This window comes from Hemibagrus wyckioides, linkage group LG01, assembly GCF_019097595.1.
Source record: "Hemibagrus wyckioides isolate EC202008001 linkage group LG01, SWU_Hwy_1.0, whole genome shotgun sequence".
NCBI lineage: Eukaryota > Metazoa > Chordata > Actinopteri > Siluriformes > Bagridae > Hemibagrus > Hemibagrus wyckioides.
The window spans coordinates 10,284,672-10,290,671 of record NC_080710.1 but is presented as its reverse complement, the minus strand read 5'-3'; positions in this window follow the sequence as shown (position 1 = coordinate 10,290,671).

Below are 6,000 nucleotides of genomic sequence, written 5' to 3'. Positions count from 1 at the left end.
GTCTAACCTAGTGTACAACTCATCATACGCCTTCTGCTTGGCCTTAGACACCTCCCTCTTCACTCTGTGCTGTAACTCCTTGTATTCCTGTCTATTCTCTTCAGTCCTGTCCATGTCCCACTTCTTCTTGGCTAACCTCTTCCTCTGAATACTATCCTGAACTTCCTCATTCCACCACCAAGTCTCCTTAACTTCTTTCCTCCTTCCAGATGACACACCCAGCACCTTTCTTTCTGTCTTCCTGATCACTTCTTCTGTAGTTTCCCAGTCATCTGGCAGCACTACCCAACCACCCAGAGCCTGCCTCAACTTCTGTCTAAATTCCTCACAACATTCCTCCTTTTTCAGCTTCCACCACTTGGTTTTCTTCTCCATCTCTATCTTTGACCTCTTCTTCTTACAGACCATCAAAGTCATCCTACACACCACCATCCTATGCTGTCTGGCTACACTCTCTCCCACTACCACTTTACAGTCACTAATCTCTTTCAGCTTGCCTCTTCTACATAGGATGTAGTCTACCTGTGTGCCCCTACCTCCACTCTTGTAAGTCACTCTATGCTCCTCCCTCTTCTGAAAATAAGTGTTAACCACAGCCATGTCCATCCTCTTAGCAAAGTCCACTACCATCTGTCCTTCAAGGTTCCTTTCCTTAACTCCAAACTTGCCCATCACCTGTGTTCCCCTCACCCACATGTCCATTAAAATCTGCTCCTATCACCACTCTTTCACCCTCCCTCCTCTACTTCTTCGACCAACAGTAGCCCAATTTCCACCAGCACTGGCGCCGATGGCGGTCGTTGTTAACCCGGGCCTCGACCAATCCGGTATGAAATTCAGAGTACTGACGATTCACATGGTTAAATTTGGCAATGTTTTACGCCGGATTCCCTTCCTGACGCAACCCTCTCTATTTATCCGGGCTTGGGACCAGCACAGAAGTCACTGTACTGTGACCCCCATGGCTAGATTACTGCAGATTATTTATACTGTTGATTTATTTGTGGATTATTTACACTGTGGATGATTTATACTGTGGATTATTTACACTGTGGATTATTTATAATGTGGATTATTTGCACTGCAGATTATTAATACTGTGAATTATTCAAAATGTAGATTATTTATACCTAGCCTTGTCATGAGTAATTGGACAGTCCCAGTGAGATACAGATTTTTTCCTGAACAGGTGCTCAATAGGAAAATTCTTTATTTAACCAGAAAAGGTGTGAGTCATAACTGGCCTGCCAGATGGAGAATAGGAAAGATATCCAGCGGACATCCAAATGGGGAATTTTTATTTTCTTAGCCCTGGAGCTCAGTGGTCTTTTCTGCCAAAGGTGCTATTTATGGAAATGTTTTACAAGAAAGCCAAAACGAGTTGGCTGGAGTGGAATTGATGCAATCACCAGCAGCTTTTAGCTCAATTAAAGTTGTAGTGTGACACAGACAAGTAGAGGTGGATGCTATAATTGAACCCTGTCTGAGACAAAAAAGACATCAATATACGCTTACATTTTTTTCTTTTTGGCATCTACATCAGATAATTGGCTGCTAACAAACATTTTAAGATGGATTATTTTAGACTTTTGTAGACAGCAGCACTACTTATTGTTACAAGAAAAATACACAGAATGGTGTAAAGAAGTGAGACTAGGGCTGATTTCTTTCTAGCCCAGACTGTATATTCATGCAGATTATCAGTGTCAGTTGATCACACAGCCTGAAACTCCACAGAGATTTCATCTCAGTTTTGGGTGGTACATTTTTTTATGCATTTAGGGAGGAAGGTAATAACCCATAGATTCAGAAAAATCTGAATATAAATTTGTGAAGCATATGCAGAAACATGTTTATTTAAATAAATACTGTTTAACAATACCACTGTCATCATGTATTTTTTATTTCTTTATAGTTTCCTTACTCAGGCTATTGATACATATTTCCCATCTAATATCACCACCAGCTGTTGTCAGAGAAAATGCTTCTGCCTTAGAAGCTCAGGGTTTTGATAGACTTTTATAAAGCTGAGCTGGCCCATGGAGCAACTCCTGAACTCTCAGCAGAACCTGTTGTTATCAAGTTATTTTTCCTTTCCAGAAACAATCACTCTCCTTCAAGTGTCCCCCAGCTTTATGTTTTGAGCACACGCACCCATCCTTGTCTATCTTGACCTTTTTATATGGACAGTATTGTAGTAACTAAAACACATCATGCACTGTTATTGCCATTCCTATTATGATAAACATACATCTTTTGTTCTCTATACTGTCACTGGATATCCGGGTGAATTATTGCATATTTGTTTTATAGTACAGGCAATCCTGCAGTCAGCCAGTGCTGAAGCTTCTCTGGAACTAAAATCATCTTCTCAGGCAATCATTTCAGCCTCTTATACATCAACACAAAACTGCAGTTCGGCTCAGAATTAGGAAGCTTAATGTAGACCACAGGAACAGCTCATGACCATATATTTTAGTAGAGGAGGACAACATAGCCTAAGATAAATACATAGCCTTAAACAAAATGAAGCTAAGAGACTATCACAAGAGTTATGTTCTAGTGAATATTTAGAGAAACCTCTTAATAGGTGTCAGGTCAATCAAGCCAATGTACTGCATGTCCTATAGAGAACACATGGTGGCCTACAAACATGGCCACCCTGATCTACCCTTCCTAGAATCCATGCACCTGAACACGTTCACAATCACCAGACGTCTGATAAAACACACGTGTTCACACACACACACACACACACACACACACACACACACACACACACATTTTGACTGTGTTTTGGATATAGATAGTTTGCTTTGGTTGTCATTAAAGCTGCGTCTCCTGCAGGTGCATCTCTCTCAGCCTTCATTATATGATAAAATCAGTAAAGAGCTGACAACATACAGGCATCCAGCATATAGTTTAACAGACAGAAGAGCTTTGATGTGCAGACAGAAGAGCTTATACAGTATCTAATATAATTAGGGTTGCCATATCTCTGCTCATTTTCCATCTAAAAAAAAAACAGACATAAAATTAGAACAAAAATTTTAGGCACTGGAAAATGGAGATAAAGTTTCTTTTTTCTCAGCCTTTGTAAGGGAAACCGTGACCATCTTTGGGATGATTTTCTTATGTACGGACATTATCCATTCCGTAATCCCCCTTTCTCTCTCCCAATCTTGCATTCCATCTTCCAATTGAAATGACACACTGTCTGACTTTGCAGAAATGTGTTCCAATTATTTGCTGTAATCCATTTTGGTGTGAAATATTTTGAAAAGCCTGTCATTAACCCTCCTGTCCACTGCTCCTCATCCACTGAAAATGTTTATAGAGTGAGCATAGGGCAGTGTAATGTCTGCATTAATGAGCCTGTGTTAGTGCTTGTTGATTACTAGGGTCAATAGAAGCTAAATGGAGAAGTGAGGGTGCTGCCACATGATTGCACAACATCTAGAAGGGCGAGCAAAACAAAGGAATAATGGCTTACATCTATCAAGTAGCAACATTTCAATTAAAAAAATCATTAGTCACTTGAAAGAAGTAATTAGTATTTTAATTAGCTTGTGAATGAAGACTTTTGTTAAGGGGCTGATTTATATGAAGGCTCTGTCGCTATGGATGAGCCGCCGCTGTTAGTCCACTGATCTGGAAACAGTTTGAAACCCAACAGTAGCCTCAACCCAATCCTATATCTGTCTGGTAAAGAGAGGAACAAAAAACAACCAAAATTCATTAATGTCAAGAATCCTGAGGAAGATTCCAGTCATCCCTTGTGAACCCTGCATGTTGCATTTATCTGAGGGTGTTACCTCCTGATGGCACCCCTCTGACGGTCCTTGGAGATTTCAACCTCCCATCCGACAAGCTTCAGTCTTCTGGCCTTCTGACTCTTCTGAATTCATTCTCCTTGTCATTCAACAGCTGCACTCCAACACACAAGGGAGGAAATGTCCTGGACTTCGTCTTCACCTGCCCTTCCCCAGCTACAGACATGACTGCTACCCCACTTCACATCTCAGATCATCACTTGGTATCCTTCACTATCATTCTCCCTGTCCTACCCAAACGTAACTCCCAGCATCCCTCTCTCATCTGCCGAAACCTTCACCCTATCTCTCCTTCCTCTGTAGCTTCCTGCACTCTTTCATCTCTTCCTGACTCCTTTTCCTCCCTACCCCTAGACTCAGACACTCTTCTCTTCTCTCTTTCATCAACCATGGACCTTCTCTGCCCTTTATCCACTAAACGCAGGAAGACTTCTTGTCCTGCTCCTTGGCTGTCAGATGTGCTTAGCAACAATCGGAGAGAACTACGAACAGCAGAGAGGAAGTGGAAGAAATCTCGACTGGACGCAGACCTCACCTCTTATTGTATGCTTCTGTCCAGATTCTCTTCAGACGTGACTTCTGCCAAGACTTCCTTCTACAGGGAAAAGCTTGAAGCTTCTGCACAAGATCCCTGAAAGCTCCACAACATCTTCTCTGCACTACTCAACCATCTGACTCCACCTGCTCCATCCTCCCTGACCGCTGAAGATTTTGCCACTTTTTACACAGATTGAGAAGATCTGCCAGACCTTCACGTCTGCCCCAACTTCATCTACATTACACAGCCAGGACTCAGCTACTCCTTCACTGAAGCATCTCTCAACCATAGCAGCAGAAGAGGTTTTGCAAATCATCCACTCCTGCAATCCTACCACCTGCCCACTGGATCCAATCCCTTCCACTATGCTCCAGACCATCTCACCTGACCTCCTGCCCTTCATCACCACAGTCATCAATGGATCCATAACATCAGGACAGGTACCAGCTGCCTTTAAGCAAGCAAGGGTTATCCCTATACTGAAGAAACCTGCTTTGGATCCCTCAAGCTTTCAAGCTTGGATACCTAAAGTTTTATAAACGAATTATAATCAGTTGTCTGACTATCTTTTGCAGAATAACCTCCATGATCCCAACCAGTCTGGCTTCAAAGCAGCACATTCCACAGAGACTGCCCTTTTGGCAGTCACCGAGAAACTACATGCTGCTAGATGAGCCAAGCTGTCATCAGTCCTCATCCTCCTGAACCTTTCTGCAGCATTTGACACAGTTAACCACAAGACTCTCTTGTCCACCCTCAGGAGTCTTGGAATTTGTGGAACAGCATGGGAATGATTTGCTTCCTAGCTGGATGGTCGCTCATATCAGGTAACATGGAAGGGATTGACATCTCTACTGGTGTCCCACAAGGCTCAGTACTTGGTCCTCTCCTTTTCTCCCTCTACACCCACACTCTTGGCAAAGTTATATCCTCACACTGCTTTTCATACCACTGCTATGCTGATGACACCCAACTTATCTTCTCCTTCTCTCCCTCAGATACCACAGCTTCTGCTCGGATCTCCGCGTGTTTGGCGGACATTTCATCTTGGATGACAGCTCATCAGCTGAAACTTAATCCCAGCAAAACTGAACTGCTGGTCATCCCAGGTGATTCATCCCCAGCCCAGGATCTTGCATTATCTCTGAACAACTCAATGATCTCCCCTTCAGCCACTGCTCGCAACCTTGTGGTAACCATGGACAATCAACTGTCCTTTTCCTCCCATGTTGCTAATGTGACACGCTCATGTGTTTCTCCTGTACAACATTAGAAGGATCCGACCATTCGCTTGTTCAGTCTCTGGTTATTTCGAGACTGGACTACTGCAACTCTTTACTGGCAGGTCTTCCTCTGAATGCAATTCGTCCACTGCAAATGATCCAAAATGCAGCTGCACGGCTTGTATTCAACCTGCCTAAGTTCTCCCACACCACCCCACTGCTGTGTTCCCTCCACTGGCTTCCGGTAGCTGCATGCATCAGATTCAAAGCACTGATGCCTGCCTACAAAGCCAAGAATGGACCAACACCATCTTACCTCAAAGATCTTATTACTCCTCGCATTGCACCACACTCCCACCAATCTACTAGCACTGCATGACTGGTCCCACCATCTCTCAGGGAAAAA